Source organism: Phascolarctos cinereus, unplaced genomic scaffold (assembly GCF_003287225.1).
Source record: "Phascolarctos cinereus isolate Bilbo 61053 unplaced genomic scaffold, phaCin_HiC Scaffold_1;HRSCAF=81, whole genome shotgun sequence".
Taxonomy (NCBI): domain Eukaryota; kingdom Metazoa; phylum Chordata; class Mammalia; order Diprotodontia; family Phascolarctidae; genus Phascolarctos; species Phascolarctos cinereus.
This window is the reverse complement of record NW_027555514.1, coordinates 125,553,942-125,576,681: the sequence shown is the minus strand read 5'-3', so window position 1 is coordinate 125,576,681 and position 22,740 is coordinate 125,553,942. Positions and strand designations below refer to the sequence as shown.

At 34.4% G+C, this 22,740-nt stretch overlaps 1 pseudogene; it reads left to right on the top strand.

Annotated features, from left to right (window-relative positions):
• The first annotated feature begins 212 nt into the window (after positions 1 to 212).
• LOC110194185 (actin, cytoplasmic 1 pseudogene) overlaps positions 213 to 22,740 on the top strand; it is a 142,150-nt pseudogene continuing 119,622 nt past the window's right edge.

Below are 22,740 nucleotides of genomic sequence, written 5' to 3'. Positions count from 1 at the left end.
ATACAGATAAACACATTTTTCTTTCTTTGGAAGATGGTTACTTCATCACAAACAGATTGGAATCTTTCAAATCTGACACTTGCTTGGACATTTAGTGGGGTAGAGTTGTGAGCTCTTCTGCCCAGAGTGCATTTGCCTCCCCCTGCCTCCAGATGTGGCACCACCTCCTCTCTGTCTCTTAAAGGTTTAAACTTGCCACTTCAAAGTTCACCATGGATGATGATGTTGCTGCTGTCATTGTTCACAATAATTCTGGAATATGTAGAGCTGGCTTTGCAGGAGATGATGCACCTCAGGCTATCTTCCCTTCCATTGTTGGGTGCCCTAGACATCAAGGTGTGATGGTGGGTGTGGGCCACAATGACAGCCATGTGGGAGATGAGGCCCAGAGCAGAAGAGATATTCTGACCCTGAAGTATCCCATTGAACATGGTATTGTCACCAACTGGGATGACATGGAGGAGATCTGGCATCATACTTTCTACAATGAGCTCTGTGTGGCCCCTGAAGAGCATCCTGTGCTGCTCACAGAAGCCCCCCTAAACCCCAAAGCTAACAGAGAAAAGATGACTCAAATTATGTTTGAGATCTTTGACATCCCACCCATGTATGTTGCCATCCAGGCTGTGCTGTCCCTGTATGCCTTTGGCCATACCACGAGTATTGTGATAGGCTCTGTTGATAGTGTGGCCTACACTCTGCCCATCTATGAAGGTTATGCCCTTCCCCACACCATCCACCATCTGGATCTGCCTGACTGTGATCTGACAGATTACCTCATGAAGATCCTGACAGAGAAGGTACAGTTTCACTATCACAGCTGAGAGAGAATTTGTGTTGACATCAAGGAGAAGCCATGTTATGTTGCCCTAGACTTTGAGCAGGAGGTGGCTACTGCTATATATAGCTCCTCTCTGGAAAAGAACTATGAGCTCCCTGATAGTCAGGTTATCACCATTGGCAATGAGAGGTTCTGATGCCCAAAAGTTCTCTTCCACAATCTTTCTTAGGTATGGAATCCTGTGGAATCCATGAAACAACCTGCAACTCAATCATGAAGTGTGATGTTAACATCCATAAGGATTTGTATGCCAATACCATACTGTCTGGTGGTACCACCACGTACCCAGGCATTGCTGACAAAATGTAGAGATTACAGCCCTAGCTCCCAGAACAATGAAATTCAAGATCATTATCCCATGTGAGTGCAAATACTCTGTCTGGATTGGAGGCTCCATCTTGGCAGTTCTTTCCACCTTCCAGCAGATGTGGATCAGCAATCAGGAATATGATAAATCTGGGCCCTCCACTGTCCACTGAAAATGCTTCCAAATGGACTGTGTTTTGTTTTTGTTTTGTTTTGTCAAAGGGTGTGATATGATAATTGCCCCCCAGAAAGAAAGAAAGAAAGAAAGAAAGAAAGAAAGAAAGAAAGAAAGGAAGGAAGGAAGGAAGGAAGGAAGGAAGGAAGGAAGGAAGGAAGGAAGGAAGGAAGGAAGGAAGGAAGGAAGGAAGAAGGAAGGAGGGAAGAAAGAAAAAGAAAAGAGAGATGAGATTGGCATAGCTTTATTTGTTTTGTTTTGTTTTTGGCACTTGATTCAGGATTTAAAAACTGGAACAGTGAAGATGATGAGCAGTCTAAGTATGTTGGAGGCAAACATCCCCTAAGTTCTGCAGTGAGTCTTCAGGACTCTGATTGTACATCTTTTTTTCAATAATCATTCCAAATGTGTAATTCATTGTTACAGAGTTACAAGCCTCTATGAAGGCTGTCCTCTGACAGAGAAGAGGAGCTATATAACAAAAATCCAGGTGGGGAGAGGGGAAGGGGAGAAGGTACTGAGTTTGCTTTATATGTAAATTATGTAATCCTTAAAAAAACTTTTTGTATCTTCCACCTTAATACTTGTTCCTTTTTTTTTTTAGTTTGTCAGCCATAATGAATGGCCCTCTAAATTCCCTCCCTACCCCCTACATAGATGTGAATGAAGACTATAGTCTGTCTGCGAGTTTTATGAAATTGGTACCAATACATGTGTGAGGGAGGAGCTTTACCCACACACTCACTTAAGACCAGTTTAAATAAAAGTTCACACTTTAAAGTGAAAAAAAGAAAGAAATTTAATGGGATGATTTCATTTTTACCAATGAGTAAATGGGCACATTTGATTTCCTAGAAACCATATATCAACAAAACATGTACCTGTCACCTTTTTTTTTTTGAGAAAGCAATCAAAACAACTAGAAAACTGTATTTTTAAATTAATGGCATAATCAACACATAAAAAACCACCCATTTATTTCACAGTGTAATGGCCAATCTCACCTTCATCTTTTGTTTCTCAAATACTTGTATAAAAAAGATGAAAGTGAGCAACTATTGAATGGTCTTTATCTAAATATCATTTTCCCCCAATTTATAGGAGTCAGTAGAAATGAAAGTAAAATCCACAATCCAGGGTAAAATTCAAGTCTCTGAAATCTGGTTCCTAGTCCATTTAATTACCTTTAAAAGAAACAGAGCATTTTTTTCATTTGTTTTAAACCTACTGAATCTATTAAATAAGCATTCATTAAATATCCACTGTATACAAAGCACTATGCCAAATACTAGGGATACAAAGACAACAAAAATTCCTGCTCTCAAGGGTCTCCTTTTCTACTAGGGAGAAGAAAACTCTCATATAGATAGATAGATAGATAGAAAGATAGACAGATAGATAGATAGATGTAGATATAGATACATATATATACCTATATAGATATAGATATATATTTGTATATCTGTATATGTATACGCACATGTATGTATATGTAGGGATGTATGTGTGTATATATGTATGTTTATGTATGTATATGCATACACACATATATACATATAATATGTATATGTGTGTATATTTATGTATGTATATCTATATGTATATATATATATATATCTATATGTATATCTATATGTATATATATATATATATATATATATGTATATACCAAGTACTTTCCTAGAAAAACAACATAATTTTAGTATATAAAGAGATGATTTTGTTGTTCCGTTTTTTTCAGTCATGTCTAGCTCTTTGTGATCGTATTTGGGGCTTTCTTGGCAAAGATATTGGAGTGGTTTGCCATTTCCTTTTCCAGCTCATTTTGCAGGTGAGAAAAATGGGTCAAACAGGGTAAATTGACTTGCCAGGGGTCATATAGTTAGTAAGTGTCTGAGGCTGGATTTGAACTTACATCTTCTTAACTCCAGGCCCAGAGCTCTACCTACTTCACTACTTAGCTACCTATTAAGACAATAGGGAAATGATTTATTAGGCATTTACTATATTCAAAGAACTGTGCTAACTGCTGGGGACACAAAAACAAGAAAACAAGGTTGTCCCTACTCTCATGAATGAAAGAGAAAGAGAGAGTGAGTAGAAACTCAAGGCCTTCTCAGGACATGGGGCTTCAGGCAAAGACTCACCAGTCATCGAGTTGGCCTCAGGATGGAGTCATCCCCAGGGGGACAAGAGACTGGTTGAAGGAGGAACAGAAGGCTGTGGTTATGGAGCACCAGCTAGAGAGTGAGTCTAGTTAGTCTTCATGTCGTGGCAGCTCTAGACAAGAAAGCACAAATCATGAAGTTGTTCCCAGATGACCACACAACCAGTATGGAGGTAGAAAAGACCAATGTGGGAATGGAGCAGACCCCTAGAGTGAGCCAGAGAGCTCAGCATTGCTGGACTTTCTCATGACATAGCAGTTCTAAGCAGCAACTCACCAGTTCTTGAGTCAGACTCAGGGCAGTGTCATTGCTACGAGCCAGGTAACTAACTTGGGAGTGGAGCAGGCTGTAGAAGGAGCCAAAGGATGAAAAAAGTGCTCACAACTAATTTAATAGAGAGGGACGTGATCTGTACTTTAATGGAGGCTAGGGATTTTAAGAGGCTGTGGAGAGGATCGAGTGCATTCCAGGCAAGGGATGCTGTCAGTGCACAGGCTCAGTATAGGTTGATGGAAGTATATATGGAGGCCAAGTTTGACAAAGATAGAAAGTGCAAGATATCTGCTATAATTTTTGTTTTGAATTTCATTTTTGGTATAGTGTTTCTTTTGAAAAGAAATCTGTTCCAATGTAATTGATACAGTTTGTCCCAGAGAAACAGAAGATAGTACAAAAAACTGCTGCCAACAGAACCCGTAGGAAAATTAAAAATGCACATATGCACACACCTCAAATATCTACCAACTACCTCAGTTAAGTATGGGTTATCCTATGAGGTTGTGTTCTGTTATTCTTTTTATATGCATATGAACTTTTTGTATAAAAAGCCCCTTATTCAACATCTCCAATCAAATGAGTTCCTCACCCCCACTTCCTCACTCATCCATAGCAGTTGACAATAACAGTCCCACCCTGTGAGACCCAAGTCAAGCAGCGGCCTGAGGTTGGAGAAGCTGCCACAATTAATTACAATATTTGTGTATTTCTTAACCATTTAGCATGTATAAAACTGTACTACCATTTTTATTAGGTTTCTGTCTTTTTTATGTGTAACCAATAAACTTTTTGAGTATTATGCCCCAAACCCATTTCCCCCACAATCCTTATTGTTTTTATTGCACAATTTTACATAGATTGGTGATTTTTAAGGATGGATATTTCATGTTATAGCAGAACTGAGTGTAAAATAAAATAAGACCAGAAAGGTGGTGGGAAACATTGTAAAAGACTCTGAATGCCAGGTTGAAGATCATTATTTTAGTTAAGAACTAATAGAGAACCGTTGAAGATTTTTTGGTAGGGTAGTACCATGGTCAGACCTTTACTTTAGTGGTATCAATGTGAAAACGCTGTGAAGAATGGACTTTAAAGGAGGGAATGGAGTTGCAGAGAGATCAGTTAGGAGGCTTTTGCTATAGTCCAAAGGAAAGATAAGGAGGGCATGGGCCAGATAAGAGGCTGTTTGAATGGAAAGAAGGGGAAAGATGCAAAATGCTGTCAAAAATGAAATGCAGGGAAATTATTATTTATGTTAAACAAGAAAAGTAAAGCATAACTAAACACCTTGTTAAACAAACCAACTTAATGGAAAGAGTTCCACATTTGGAGTTTGAATTCCAGATCTTCTCCTTACTATATCTCTAACCTTGGAAAATTAATTATAGGATTCCAGATTTAGAGCAGGAAGGAACCATAAAGGCCACTGAATCTAATCTCCTTATTTTTCAGATGAAGAAACAGAGGCTGAGCAAAGTTAAATCACTTGCCCAGGGTTACACAGATATAGTATCTGTCATAGGATTTGAACTCAGGCTTTCCTGATCACTCTACTGTGCCACTTGTCTTTCTTTCTATGCCTCAGTTTCTCATCTGTAAAGTTAAAATTTTAAAGTTAAACTCTTTAAACTCTAGAGTTTCTCCCAGATCTAAATAAATAATGCTAAGACAAATCTTCTGGCCTACTTGTCTGACTTGGTGTTTCAAATCTAATCAGCATGTTCTGAGAGTTTTTATATTTCCCATGTAGAGCAAAGTTACCTATTGCCATTGAAATGTGAAGTGTCAAGTGTGGGTATAAAAAATGAAATCAAAATGTAACTCATTTTTATGTTACCTTGTATAACCTTGGTCATTTCGATTGTAGCAATAATAACTGAGTTCTTACATATTGTTTCTAATAATTTGAAGGCAAACTTCTTTGCTAATAAAAATATAAATTCTGCTGGAATATGACCATAGTGTTTCACAGAAATGAATTAGACACTACTGACCTCCCTAGGTGAACATGGGTTTTGAGTTGCTTTTAGCAGTGGTAATTAATTCGTTCATTCATTCTTAATCTCTTTTCCTTTTTTCTCTGTTACCTACAGAGCTGACTGATGGTCTAGGGTCCAGTCTGTGGTAATAGAAAATAGCAATACTTAAATTGACAAAATGAGGACTTAAGAATCGTTTAGGCCTCATTAGTACCAAGCCTGAAACAACAGAGGTAAATTAAGGGTACTTGTTCTTCAAGGGCAGGGGCAAGAATGTTTGACTCACCTTTACCTAATAGGTTCATTTACTTAAGTTTTTCTTATTTCTTAGGTATTTCCTTCCCCCCTTTCTGAGTAGCCATTGTGAATCAAAAAGGTTAAAGTCTACTCCTTAATAGTTCTTTCAATTTCAAAATTGGGATAATGATACTTTTTCTCTCAAGGCTATTGTATTAATTAATGTTTGCTAAATACTTAGAGATCCTTGGCTGGAGGAAGATACACTAGTGCCAAGTACATGATTATTTGATTGAAATTAATGCCAAAATAAAACATAATGTTGAAGGTGATGGCCTGAAAACTGTTTTCTATTATAGGTTGTAATGAATATATTTGCTTGGCAGCTTTAAAAATAAAATGTAAGCCAGGTATTCCCTGGCAAAAAGTACTATATCCAACTAGGACAATTTATCCAAGATCATTTAAGTTTTTTGCTGAATTCTCTAGATAATTGCATCAATTCCAAATTTCTATCAACTAATGAATACTGACAGCAAATGTGTGTAGAAGAATAAATAATAGTTTAAGACAATAAGGGTGCTGAAAATTTAGTCTTACTGTGCACTTTAGTGATTGAAGAGTCCTTTGGTATTGACCCTTGTCACAAAAAGAGCCAACTATCCAAACAGACAGAAGAAAGTGATAAAGGTCCATAAATGCAAAATTATTTAATGACATTTTTTGATGTTGCAAATAACTGGACACAAAAAGTATGTCCATCAACTAAGTAATGGTTACACAAATTTCAGTCTCTGAATGTAATGAATATTATGTACTTCAAGATCTATAAGAACAGGATGAATTCAGAGAAACCTGAGAAGACATGTATGACACAGCAACAAAACAAATCATTTGCAATCAGAAAAGGTCTGATCATTTTAAAGTAAATTGTATAGGTGATGGGTATTGATACAACTGATTGGGAGACCTAGCTGTTATTCGATTAATTACTAAAACTAAATCAGAAACATTTTAGTTTCATTTGGGAAAGCAAATTTCAGTACAATCAATTTTCTCAAATGGAGGTAATTTATGGAATAAAAGTCAATTTCATTAAAAATATGTTTTATTATAAATGACTTATTAATATGCATTGTTTTGGAATTAATTATTTAAGTATTCTCCTAAGTCTTTTGTTACAATTAAAGTCAGCTTCTTATAAGTAAATTCACTTGAACAATTCTTAAACCCAGGGTGAAAAGCTTCTACCTGCAAGAGTGTTGTTACTTATATTTTCAAGTTTCTTGGTTTCTTTCTGTGTTTTCTCCCATTCTGATACCATTTCTAGCTATTTTTCTTTTGCTTTTTATATTTGTGCCCTGCATATTGAACTTGCCTGTCAGATTTGTGTTTTCCAGACTGTAGGCCATTCACTTACAGTTGGTAGTGAACAGTAGATATCAGCCTATACCTACCCATCGTCTCCTGCATGTGGCCTATGCTTGATTCCAGTCAACCTCCCCTCTGGGACCCATTAAGGGACATCTCTATGCCCCTTTTCAGCTCAAAGAAGCTACAGAAGCCAAGACCTTCATCCATCTCCCAAATGCATTTGGGCCTCAGTTCTTTGAGGGGGAAATTATGGTATCTAGCCACTGCCCTGAGCCCCAATATCTTAACTTACTCGTATGCCTCACTAAAATAGCAGGTGTGTCCATGACTTAAACCACTTCTTTCTAGTTTTAGACACATCACAAGGGCCAGCCAATAAGAAAGCAGCATCAACAGGATGCTGAGCAGGATATTGACCACAAAATAGAAGGGACTTTCCCTAAGTAGCCCCTGTGCAGTAATGGCAAAAGCTATTCTTTAGGTGAACTTTTGATATAGAGAGGCTTATTATAATATCATTACCATACATTAGTACCCCACAGTGGGCTTTTCTGTATGCATTCTGGGTAGTCACATGCACAGTTCCATCAAGGCTAGGATCCTTCCCCAAATTAGCAAATCCCTCCTACACTTTAATATTCATATATTCTGTGATGCTAATAGCTTCATTTGCTCTATATAAATTCCTGTCTTGCTTTGCTAAACTGCTAGGCTCCTCTAAGAAGCCTACTCACATCATTGAGAGTGTAATTTTCAGTAAATGCCTTGGCTTGGGTTGAAGATGGTTTGAGTCTTTTTAGACTCAAATTTAGACTTGAATTCTTTTTAGAGAGCCCTTCAACAAACCTTGACACCACAATATAGGTATCCTTTTGTTTTACTTTGGTACACTTTCCTAAATACTCTTGTCTCTGAATGAGAATTACAAACTTTCATAGGTTAGCTTCTAAAGTTCTTCCAAGCCTTTCATTTTCACAGTAAAATGGGCAGAAAAAAGACATTTGAAATTGAAATGATAAAGTATAGCTGTGGACTCTTGGAAAGCAATGGAAACTGCCTGGCTACATGTAAAACAATGTTTCTTTTAAATAATTTCTATTTAACCATGTTATTTAAGAAAGACTCAGAGGATCTTTTTTTTCCTATCAAACCAAAGGCATTTTTTTTATTTTAAAAAAAGTGAAGTTTTGGTTTTTTGCTTACATTCCTTTCTTGAAATGCATGACTAAAATAGTGGTCTGTTACGGAATACTATTTGTGAAAGGCAGCGGGTTCCTTACTTTCATCCAGTTAGTCCTCAACACATATGAAATAAATTTCATAAAATTTTCATAAAGATGGGAAAGTAAGCTTATGTTTCAGTATTGATATTTTCTCATGTGGAGTTCAGTGGTGCATTTTGAAAATAACATCAGACATTTTTGTAATTTTTATTATCTTTCAAATGCTTTGCAGCTGTTCTCTCTCTGTCCTCCCAATTGTGTTGCCTGCAGCACATACTTTCACTTTATATATTTGGTTTAGTCCATGTATTCTTTCTGTTATCTTGTTTTCCTTAACACAATTTCTACCTCCTCATGAAACATAGCAAGAACTATGATATCTGAGTCTAAATATGATGGCTCCAGTGTTGATGATGGTGAAAAGAAATTTGTTATAGAAATCTTGACAGATCTTTTCCACTTTTATCTCTTTGTTACCCTCCTTATGAGTTCATCCTTAAAAACTCTCACTTCGATTTTGTTTACTTGGGTGTCACAGCAAGTTTTCTGTAAAGGCTTGGTTTTTTCCTCCTGTCCGTTGCTTTTTCTTTCCTTCTAAAAATATGATTTGTTTTGTTATCAGTTGTTTCCCAATATAATCCCTCTCCCTCACTGGCTACATGCACCCTCAACCACCATATCCTGTATGCTTCACTATTATAAAAGAAAAATAGTTATCAAAATCAACCAACATAGTGACTATGCTTGACAATGTATGCAAATTCTAGAATGCCCCCCCACCTCCTCAACACAAGAAACATTTCAGCTCTTCATCTCTTTTCCAAGAACCAGATATGGTCTATAATTACATAGTGTTCAGCTTTATATTTGTACTTTTTTCATTTCCATTATTGTAGCCACTTATATATGTATGAGTTTATGTATTCTGAATCTAATCCTATATATTCCATGTTTCTTCTTTCTCAAAATTCTTCATGTTCATCATTTCTTAAAGCAGAAAAATATTTAATTAAAATTATATATTGCAATGTTTTAGCCTTTCCCCAATCGATGAATACCCACTCTATTTCCAGTTCTTCGTTCACGCAAAAAGTGCCTCTGTGAATATTTTCATACATATTTACTGCCTTTTCCTCTGGGAATATATGTCCAGCATTGGGATCAATTCATTAGATGTTATAAGTAGTTTAGTCACTTTCAAAAATATAATTCTAATTTGTTTTTCAAAAAGGCTGAACCAATTCAGAGTTCTACCAACAGTCTCTGTGTACCTGTCTTCCTATAACCCCTTCAGTATTGTCTATTTTTATCTGTTATCACCTTTGCCAATCTTTAGGGTGTTTGGTAAAACCTCAGAGTTTTTTGAATGTGCATTCATTTTATTGTGAGTTATTTGGGTTATTCTTTTATTCTACTGTATCTTCTGGGAAATATTTGTTCACTACTGACTACTTTTCTGTTGAGAGGTGACTACTGGTCATATATTTGTATTGATTCCTCATATATCAGAGTTGTTTACTCCAAAGCTTTCTCCATCCCCCAAAAATAATTAATTAAAATGTATCTTTTTTATTCAAAGTGCATTAATTTTTTAGAAAACTTTAATTTTATAGAATTAAAGTTATCTATTTTATCTTTGATTGTCAACCTAATCCTCTGTTTGATTGAGTATTCTTCCCTAGTCATAGTTGGTCGAGTCTCTTATTTATGTCTATTTTTAAAACTACATATGTGATCATTTTATTTAGGTCATACATCTATTATGGACTTGTGATATATACAATATAATACATATTGCATAAGAAATTGGTCCAAACCTACTTGTACTTAACTCTTTCCAGTTTTCCCAAAACTTTTGTCAAATAGGGAGGTTTTTTTTTTAATTGACGCCATTCTATTAATCAACTTTTCCATCTTTTAACTATTGCAAAATTATTCTGATTACTTTTTTTTTGGCAATGGGGATTAAGTGACTTGCCCAGCATCACACAGCTAATAAGTGTTATATGTCTGAGGCCAGATTTGAACTCAGGTCCTCCTAAACCCAAGGCTGGTGCTCTATCTAGTACATCACCTAGCTATCCCCCTGATAACTTATTTTTAAAACAAAATTTATTGAAATCATTTATTTTTCACATTATCATAATTTCTCCTAATATCCCTCCCCTTCCAGGGAGTCATCCCATATATTAAAAAGTATTTTTAAAGACAGAGAGGAAGAAAAGAAAAAATCAGCAAAATTGATAAATATATCAACAGTGTCTAAAAATATATGAAATGTTCCACAGCTGTGGATAGAGCCCACCTCTGCAAGGGAGAAGGGTGTAGATGTATCATTACTGACTTTTAACATATTTTGAAGTTTTTAAGTCTTCTCATCCCCTTATTCCTTGCTTCGCATGTAATTCCCCCTGAGATATTATACATTCTATTCCTTCATATGAAATTTATTATTTTACCTAATTTTAGTATGAAGGGGAGAAAGTGAAGTGAATATGCATATGGATATATATATATATATATGTATATATGTACACATATATACGTACATATATATGTACACATATATGTATATATATACACATACATTATAAACACACACACATGTGCACATGCACACAGACACACACACACACATATATGTACATATATATATACATATATATGTGTATATATATATATACATATATATGTGTATATATATATATATATATATATATATATATATATAAACTTACTATGTGTCAGTCACTTTGCTAAGTACTTCACACATATATAAATGTGTGTGTATTTCTATACAACTTCTTGGTAGTTTAGTTGGTATAACAATAGCTAATATTTATATAAAATAACTTTTAGGATTGCAAAGCACTTTTTATATGCTATCTCATTTGAACATTATAGCAACCTTGTGAGGTAGATGTTATTGTTATCCTCATTATACTGATTAGAAAACTAAGACCGAAATGAAGTGACTGTATCCAGAAAAACACAACAGTGAGCATCCAAGGCATTAAAAACCCACATCTTTCTAATTTCAACACTCTATTTTTCTAACATTCTATCCATTGTGCCACCTAGAATCTTAGGTATATCACAAAATCCATTAATTTATGTAGTATTATTTTGGCATAAACCAATCAAGAATAATGAATATCCTTTCACTTGTGAAAGTCTTCCTTTATTTCTGTAAAGATTGTTTGCAACTGTATTTGAGTGTCTTGCATGTTTCTTAATTGATTAATTCCTAGATCCTCCACTTCTGGCTATTTTACGTGACGATGCTTCTCATAATTTCCTACCATTCTTCTCCATAGGATTTTGTAAATTTGACTGTCAAATCTTTCTAATTGACAAAGGGATCTTGTTTTTCCTGACTTAAGATATTCTAAGTCCTTTTGTTCTCTTCATTATGGCAATTAATTTGCATAAGGTACACTACTTTGGAGATAGTGGTAGTCTGTGATAATATATGTTCTTTTATCTATTTGTCATTTTTTCCCCAGAATCATTAGATTGCTTAAATGTCAGAAAGAGTTCCCTCAAATTCATGCAGTATCTATTTTTTCTCCTAATTTGGTATTGATTTTGATCTTTGTTCCAACAAGTAAGTTGTAAGACTATAATATAGATTGCTGTCTCAGAAATGGCTCCCATATCAGGAACTTGTTTTTCCATTCTGTTAAAACAGAATCAATTTTTTTCATGACGTTATGTGGTGCTTGCCATTTACAGAACCTCTTGGATTTCTTTGTAAGGAAAATATTTATTGTAAGGAAAATATGTGTGCATGTGTATGTATATATGTATCAGAAATACTTCTTCTGTATAGTATACCAGTGTTGTTCCTCTTTCATTTATTGCTCCTTAACCATATTTTCCAATATATTTATTTCCCTATATCTACCTATCCACCTTTTCATTGAAGTAACCAAGCAAAACATAGATTTATTTCACTCAGAAGTCTTCATCAAGTATCTTGTAGAATTTCTTTATCTCTTTATCCCCAAAACAGATGTTGGTGAATTCAATATAATTATTTTCATGGAAGCTTTTTTTTCTTTTTCCTTTTTTGCAAGTGCTCATCATGAATACTGCAACATAAGATGTTCAAGTGACTTTGAACACATAATAAAATATCAGTGCCTATACATAAGTATGAATACACACACACACACACACTCATATGTATACACACACACACACATACCTGTATTTTATACATTTACATGGAGAGAAGGAGGGAGAAGGGGAATGTCCCTATTTGCACAGTGAATTCCATGGAAACAACTACAAAATTTTACATAATTAAAACTTTGAATACATATCTGAATTCAAATATTGTATGCATGTAGACATATTAATATGTCTGTCCAAGTAGCTGTGAACCCTCTTTTGATTTAGGTGCAATTTCCTTTTGTCTTCTGACTACACTTAAAGAAAGAAGGTATACTAATATGATTTCACTTCCAATAGTAATATTCCAACTTGTTGTCCAATGAACAATTATCTCATGTTGCAAAGAGTACAGGTAAGGTAATTTTTAATTTAAACACTCTATAATTCTTACCAATCATGAAATAAGAGTTAGAGATAACCAATAGACATCCCAGTTCTTTTATTGGTATCCAGGCAATATCAAGAGCTCTAGAAAAAGGATTCCATCACATGACTTCATGTGGAATATTAAGACCCAGGAGAAGAGTTGCATAGATTGAGAATTGCTAGTGAGTTATGATCTCTGCCATTGGAGGGAATAACTACATTGTTGAATTCACATATAAATTGAAGGATTCAAGTCTGGTGCAACAAAAAATCTAAAAGCAATGAGCAGTAATAAACATTTTGAAAAATGGCTATAGCCTCAAGTTAAAGGAGAATATTTGCATATATATTGTATAGATAAGATTGTTGGTTAGACAGCAATCTTTTAAGCTCTCCCTTCTAAATCCCCCCCAAAAAAATATACAAAGAAAGCTTTTCTTCATACTGATTTCCTAATTCTGAGGATAACATAGGGGTGATAGATCAGGAAACGGTACTGTAGTACATCCTCAGGGTGTGTGGCATGAGGAAGTGATTCTGGCTAAGTATTCCCCTGCTAATAGCTCTCATTTCAGTTCATTCTTGGATATAATAGGAACAAATATGTACTGCACAAGAAAAATGCAAAATGAAAATATAAGTAGCAAAAAAATGAAGACTACAATATAAATTTCTTTACTAGATCCTCATACATGGGAAGATATTTTGAATTCAACTATTCTAACTCTTTGATTTTGCAGTTAAATAATTCTAAAGCCCAGAGATGTTGTGACTTATGCAAGTTTGAATAGCTCTGTGGACATGTAACTGGGATTAGAACCTAGACCTCTTTTATGTTCCTCCATGTTCTCCCTCTACAATGAATACAGTATGTGCTTTATTTTTTAAAAAAGCCATTTCTTGATCCAGTATTCTGAGATACATGAATAAATATATTAGCAGAAATGGCAAGTCTCTTTTGCCCAGTACTCAGAGGATTTCACTCATTAGCTCAGATACGAGGGTGGGGAAAGGGGGTCAGAATGATTCACTTACACAACTAATGGTGGCTATTTTCTCCTCTGTCCAACCCCTTATTTGGGCTTTGGGAAGAGTAACTCCTTAATTTCTTTAGAAAGGAAGGGCAAGGAGAAGAGAACTGAAAGGGATAAGTTAATAAAAAGAAAGAAAAGAAAAGAAGCAAAGAAATGATTGCGCCACACAGGAGAGGATGGGAAAAAATAATCTTAGTTGTTTGCAAATAAGAAATTAAATACAAAACAGAATGACTATTTCTTTCTTCCTCTTATTCCCTCTTTGTCAAGAAGCAAATACATTCTTGATTATGCAAACTTTTCTTATGTAAATGTAGTTCTTCCTTCATTAGCACTCTTTTCCATGCATATATGTGATTCTTTTCTTCCCATAAGGATTACAAGCTCCCAGAGTGCAGGGACCATGAATTGGATCTGTTTATGTACATCTTCACATCTAGCACAGTGGCTTGCTCATGATACTTAGCAAAAACTCAGTAAATCTGACTTCAGCCCAACCAAAATCCTATCAAGTTTTAGACTATGACAATATTTATTGATTACCTCTAGCCAAGTCCCACTGCATTCTCTTTGCATGTGTTATAACCTAATTAATGATAAACAGAATAATGAAATATCTCTCTAATGGACAATGGAACTTAGATTATTTATAATTCTAGTTGAACACTAAATATATGTCCCAAAAATCTTAGTGCATTAATAATGTTCTATTTCTTATTTGCAAACCACTCAGATTCAGTTTTCCTATCCTTTCCTGTTTGGCCCACTCATTGCTAGCTATTAAATCTATTAAAGCATAAAAATGTACAACACCATTTGGGACACCCTATATATTAAGACTTTGTTTTGTTTTATAGAATACTTCCATGATTGGAAGTACACATAAGAAACAAAAACCCTTCCAAATTCTTAGTTGGAATTCGTCAGTTTTCCCAATGTGCTATTCATATTTGTTGTCATACTTATACAAACAAAAATTAAGGAGCCAAGGTTACGTAACAAAAAACTGACCATTTGTGGGACATAACTTCTTTCTTTACCCTGAACCTTTATTTTAGGAATTTGGGGTGGGAATGAAAATTTTATCACAAGAAAGGCTATTATCAGGGTCCTTGTCATTAAAAACAAATCTACAATAAAGATTCAACTAAAGGCATTCTTAACTTACCAGTAAGAAACACTTCCAATGTCAACCTAAGATTTTTAAGAAAAATCAAGATAATTTCAGATTAGCCATTACTTCCCTAGGCTAATGTATAATAATACACACATATAGATAAGGCTCAGAGATAGGGAGATCAAAATTTTATGCAAATTTAAAAATTCATAATGGCAAGAGCTTTTTGCAAAATGATATAGCTTGTCTAATAGAAACTAGCTCTTGAAAGTAGCTGTGATTTTCTTAGTTAGAGTCATATGAGCAATGGCCTGGATAACTTGCTTGTTTTAAGCTTCTTTCTGGCATAATCGTGCAATTTTGATGTTATAGTCTAAATAATTTATTTGAAAGTGCCAAAATTATGTTAGCTTTAGTTCCCCTTTCATCAGTGAGTGCAGCATATAACCAGGACTACAGCATCCTGTAATTTGACAATCTGGAGAATTGATATGGAATGACTGAAGCTTTAGTACTGCACTATTAGGTACCTTATGGGGGTTTTACAATGTTACTCAAAAGCAATCAGCATCATATCTTGCTTGGGAGAAGATTCCAGACAAGAAAAAGCAGTTTGGTCTTCACAGGGTTCTATTACTTTATTAAAGACTAGTCTGGGGCACAGGAAAGGGGGGACAAAACATTTGCACATTTAATACTCTCAAATACTTCACCAATATAGATGCATCTCTTCAATATTATCATCTGCACTAAAAATTAATATAATAAAACAAAACTCCCCCATAAGTAAGCATAAAGAAAACTAGTTTTTCATTCTCACAGAAATTCTTCCAGCTGATATACAAAAGGTAAAATTTCCTTCAAATAATTTCAGAAATTAAAGATTTTAATGTTCTTTTTAACAATCACAGATCAGTCACTTATTTAATACTAGAATGAAAATGTCTGTATTTTATACCTTAACATATGTATATATGATATACATATGTATATCTGTGTATATACGCATATATAAACCTCACTTCAAAGTGACCCAGACAATTATATAAATCTGAGTCTGTTAGTTATAGGTGAAACACTAAGATGCATTCAGAGAATGTATTTTCTATACACATCATTATCATTGTCATCATTACAATAGCTAAAATTCATATTGCAATTATGTGACAAGCACTATGCTAAGCACTTTATTATTATTATTATTATCTCATTCAATTCTGACAATAATCCTGAGAGTTGCATGCTGCCATTATTCCCCTTTTGTAGATGAGATACTGAAGCAAACCACGGTTAAGTGACTTGCTCAGGTCTTTCTGACTCTAAGAAGTCCACTGCAGCACTTACCTGCCTATTAAAGCTAGATATGTACACATAAATGCATATGCATATGTGTATGTCCAGATGTGTAATTCAAATGGTAGAAAGACCTTCCAGACCTCTGATGGTGGGAAATATCTTCTGCTGATACCCATGAGTGATTCATTTGAAAAACCTGTAACTTAGAGATTAGCCCTGATCTCTAAGATATTAAATGACTTGCCCATGGTCACACAGCTAGTATGCAGGATTTGAACTAAGTCCAAGGCTGGCTGACTATCTATACACTCTATCTATGCTGCCTTAAGGAATGTCCTTCAGAATGATGGCCATTCCTCATTAATTCCATTGATACCACAAAGAGGAAGCATGGCATATTAGAATACTATACTTTACTCTTTATGTTTGCTAGCTGTTTGAGCAAGGGGAATTTCATTGAATCTCGGCAGTATTTTAAGGATCAAATGCTACATTTTTGAAGTCATGGAACCTATATTAATGGAGGGAGTTTCTGAAGGAAATCATAAATCCTTGAAGTATTGGTATTACATAACTAATCAGAATAATTAAAAGGATATTTGCCTATACCTTTAGATATTAGAAAATACAAAAAAAATCCAATTTCTATTTTACAATAATTTGAACATTCTTTTCTTGACAAAGACAAACAAAAACATAATAATTATATCCCAAGATATGCCATTCATACTTTATTATATAATATTATTCATGTAATATTTATTACATAATTATTATATAACAATGTAATTTTCAAATAATTACCTTTTAATTCTAAAATACAATATGAACCCCCAAAGGTTAAAATGAGGCCAAGAAGGCTAAAGAAAAGTCATCACCATTGACTGTTGTCAAAACACTTTCCTTGAGTGAAAGCAAATGAATAGGAAGTTAGAGAATTTTAGAATCATAGGATTAAAAGGGACTTTAGAGATCATCTATTCCAATCTTACAAATAACACAGGAACCCATTCAACAGTGTCCCTGAAAGAAGTCTCTCTAGTCTCTATATTCAGTGATAAGGAGATCCCTATTTTACAATGCAGTCAATTATATTTTGGTTGATCTGCTTATTATATGTTAAAAAAAAATCTGTGAAGCACAAAACTGTTTCCCTGCGCTTCTTCACAAATGTACCAGTTGCTTTGTGGAATATATGTGTATCTTTTTTACTTAAAAATTATTTCCACATTAAGAAACAATATTAGGAGAAGGTTGAAGCTGTTCTCTTTTTGGACTCTTTGTTTCATTACTGATGTCCTCTACTTTAAATTATACTAATAACTGAAATATATTGCTTAATGAAAAAAAATTACATGTCCTTTGATATTTCCTGAGATTTTGGAGCTAGAAGAAAAGGGGCTAAATTAATATATGTTACCAGGGCTTCCCCTTTAAAACAATTTAATATTTTGGTCAATAAATCATTCTTAGGAACTATACTGTCAACTCATTTGAGTAAATGATGAAATAATACGTACTTCCACATAAACCAAAGAACTATTTGTTCTCTGTAAATGCCTGATCAGATTATTTTTCAAGTAGTAATAATAAAGCTTAACAATATCTACAAACACACATATACATATATGTATGTATATTTTATGTGTATGTACACATATAGACACACAGAAAATACATATTCTTTATGCAACTCTGGTAAGGCTGGTTCTCCTTAGAAGGCTTATCTAAGTGCTCTCCTGGGCCTAAAATGGAGAATAGAACCCTTGTTATCCTTAACAGCATACCCATCCTTTCACACTTAGCCTGTTTCTATTGCTAGCACACTGAATCCTCAGGGTTTAAATACTGATTCTATTTGTAGCAAACGTCTATGTTCTCTGATTATGAGTCATAAACAGTGCCCAGAAGAAAATGAAGAAATTGATCATATGCAGATGTCTTAGGAAGAAAATACTTTCCAGATTTGGGATGCAATACTTCCAATTTTTTTTCCAAACAGTATTTATTCTCTAGTTCATTAATAACTTTTCCATTTTTTAGCCATCTATTCAGAATGAGCAATTTTTAAAATAAGGTTTGAAATTAATCAGATTAAAATGTTAACATTTTTAATGTAGAATATTCAAACTAATGTGATTATTTTGTATATCTCCTACTAGTGGTATTCCTTAGTTGATTAAAATATGAGAGGTGTAGTTTTTTTTTATTCAGTTGTAAAAGGATAAAGGTGATTTTTCCTGCTGAGAAGGGACCAGAACCAACCTGAACAATCTGACCTTCTTGCTCATTTTAGATGTACTTGGAAGAAAAGAAAAGGAACACTGCAGGAAACACCATCTTTCCTTCAACCATATGAACAGAGCTGTAGGTCTAAATGCTTCCCTCAATGAATAATATCTGGTAAATGTGAAATAATTTGCTAGATTGCCCCAACTGAGGGCAGGAAGCATATTTTATTTGACTTTCTATCTCACTCAGCCAAAGTGCCTGTTGCTAGTAGGTACTAAGTGCATAAGGGTCTGTTACACAGTAGGCAATAAATCATTAGGTAAATATCTATACAAAGTTATATAGCTTTGGAATTTATAAAACATTTCCACAAAACTTACCTCAGTGATCCTTACTTACTTACTATGACCCCATCAATTAAACAGAGAAAGTGTCATCTCCATTTTCCAGAAGAATCAAACCATAAATCTATCAGCAAGTCTTTGGACAGCATATTATGCTGTGCTAGTAGGCATTGGAGATATCAAGACAAACAATGGAACAGTCTCTTCTCTCAACAAAATTAAATTTATGGGGCAGTGGGAAAGACAAAAGTATATGTATGCTGAGAAGAAGCATTGGATGTTTGGAGATTAGGGAATCTCATGCAGGAGACGGCATTTGAGATAAAATTTGAAGGAAAATGGAGATTCTAAGAGGAAGAAGTGAATGTGGAAGGAAAGTGTTGCAGGAATGGGATGATATGGAGGCTGGGGGCAAACAACCCATGCATAAGAAGATGGGAAATCTAGTGGTGTTTGTTTTGTTTTTGTTTTGTATTGTGAGGAACAACATGAAAGCCGATTTGACTAGATAACAGAGAATGAAAGGGAATCATGTATGTTAAAATATGGAAAGGTAGGTTAGACCCAGATTGTCATAGGGAGTCCCTGGAGTTTTGTTTTATTTGTTTTGTTTTTAAGAAAGAAAGTGGTCAAGATTATCTAAATAATCCAGGTAGGAGATGGTGAGAGCCTGAATTAGAATGGTGGCTATGAGTAGAAAGAAAATGAAGTCAGAAAGGTTAAGTGACTTAAATGATCCAGGATCATTTGTTAGGAAGTAACCAAACTAGTCATAAAATCAGGTCTTCCCTTCTAATGATACATTTTTACATCAATCCATAAATAGAACATAGTATGTATTTAAATGTTTAGAAAATTCTTTTATATATAATATCTTGGGTGATCAAAACCTTATATATAAAATCAACAGATATGTATATACATAACAACCAAAAAAGGTAGGTAGAGCAGAAATATTGCTTTTATTTGGTTGGCTGGAAGTTTTATTTTTAACCACCATTTTACAGGAAACAGTGGTCCAGGTAGTTGAACTGAACTTTACTGCCATAAAGAAGAATTAAAACAAATAGGAAGAAGCACAATAAAGAAGAAACAAAACAAAACAGAAGAAAAAAAGAGAGTAAATAGTATACTTTGAACTGCATTCAGACTCCATAGGTCTTTCTCTGGATGTGGATAGCATTTTCCATCATGAATCTTTTGGAATTGCTTATGGATCATTTTGATTATATTAAATTAAAAAGTTCTTGTACCAACAATGCCAATGCAATGAAGATTAGAAGGAAAAAAAAGCTGGGAAAATAATTTTTACGAACAGTGTTTCTGATAAGACCTAAGTCTTTCATAATTGATCATCGCACAATGTTGCTGTAACTGTGTATAATGTTCTCCTAGTTCTGCTCACTTCACTCACCATCAGTTCATGTAAGTCTTTCCAGATTTTTCTGAAATCTGCCTCTCATCATTTCTTGCAGCAAAATAATATTCAATTACGTTTGCATGGCACAACTTGTTCAGCCATTACCCAGTTGATGGGCATTCCTCAATTTCTAATTCTTTGCCACCATGAAAAGAGCTGCTATAAGTATTTTCATATGTGTGGGTCCTTTTTCCATTTTTTAATGATCTCTTTGGGGTACAGACATAATAGTAGTACTGCTAGATCAAAGGGTAAGTGCAGTTTTATAGCCCTTTCAGCATAGTTCCAAACTGCTCTCTAGAATGGTTGCATCAGTTCACAACTCCACCAACAATGTATTAGTTTTCCAATTTTCCCACATCTTCTACATCATTTTTCATTTTCCTTTTCTTCATATTAGCCAATCTGATAAGTGTAATGTGTTAGCTCAGAGTTGTTTTAATTTGCATTTCTCTAATCAATAGTGATTTAAAGCATTTTTGTATGACTACAGATATCTTTGACTTCTTCACCTGAAAACTTCCTGTTCATCACCTTTGACCATATATCAATTGGGGAATGATTTTTATTCTTATAAATTTGACTTAGTTTTCTATATATTTAAGAAATGAGACCTTTATCAGAAACACTGCTTATAAAAATTATTTTCCCAGATTTTTGTTTTCCTTCTAATCTTCACTGCATTGGCATTGTTTGTGCAAGTACTTTTTCATTTAATATAATCAAAATTATCCATTTTACATTTCATAGTTATCTCTATCTCTTGTTTGGTCATAAATTCATCCTTTCTCCATAGAACTGACAGGTAAGCTATTCCTTGCTCTCGTGACTTGAATATGGTATAACCATTTATGTCTAAATCATGTAATTTGATTTTATCTTGGTATATTGAGATACGGGTCTATGACTACTTTCTGCCATATTATTTTCCAGTTTTCCCAGTAGTTTTATTCAAATAGTGAGGTCTCATCCCAGAAACTGGAGTCTTTGGATTTATCAAACAGTATATTACTATAGTCATTGACTACTGCATCTTGTATATCTAAACTATTCCACTGATCCACCACTCTATTTCTTAGCCAGTATCAAATAGTTTTGATGATTGCTGCTTAGGTTTAGATCTGGTATGGTTGAGGTCCCCCACTAGTGTATTTTGCTCTCTGTTTCTTCCTGTAACTCACTTAACTTCTTCTCTAATTATTTGTACTCTATACTACTTGGTGCATATAGGTTTATTATTGATATTACTTCATTGTCTATACTACCTTTTAGCAAGATCTAGTTTCCTTCCTTTTCTATTTTTATTAGCTTTGCTTTTGCTTTGTCTGAGATCAGGATTGCTACCCCTGTTTTTTTTTTGCTTCAGCTGATGCATAATATATTCTCCTCCAGCCTTTTACCTTTACTCTGTGTGTATCTCACTGCTTCAAATGTGTTTTTTTTTTGTGAACAACATATTGTAATATTCTCATTTTTAATCCACTCTGCTATCCATTTCCATTTTATGGGAAAGTTCATCTCATTCACCATTATGATTGCTAGCTATATTTCCCTCCATCTTATTTTTCCCTATTTATACTTTTCTCTTTCCTTTCACCCTGTCCCTCCTCACCAATGTTTTGCTTCTGACCATTGCCTCCCTCAATCTGTCCTGCCTCCTCCCCACTCCTACTTCTGCCTTCCCTTCTATCCACTCCCCACCTTTTCTTTCCTCTTTCCCCTCCTACTTTCCTAGAGTAAGATAAATTTCTGTATTAAACTCAGGGTGTAAGTTACTCTCTCTCTGAATCAAATTTGATGACAGAAAGGTTCAAACCATGTTCACCCCACCTCCCTTCTTTCCCTCTACTGTAAAAAGTCTTTTGTGCTTCTTTATGTGATGTAATTTTCATACATTCTGCCTCCCCCTTTCCTCTTCTCCTAGTGCAATCCTTTTTTCAACTCTTAATTTTTTTATATCATCACGTCAAAGTCAACTTATACTCATGCCCTCTATCTATGCATACCCCTGCTAACTAAGATACAGCTAAAAGAGATACAGTTCTTTCAAATTACAAGTATCATCTTCCCATGCAGAGTTGTAAACAGTTTTACCTCGTTGAATATCATGAGTGTTTTATTTTCCTTCCTGTTTACCTTCATATGCTTCTCTTGGGTCTTGTATTTGAAGATG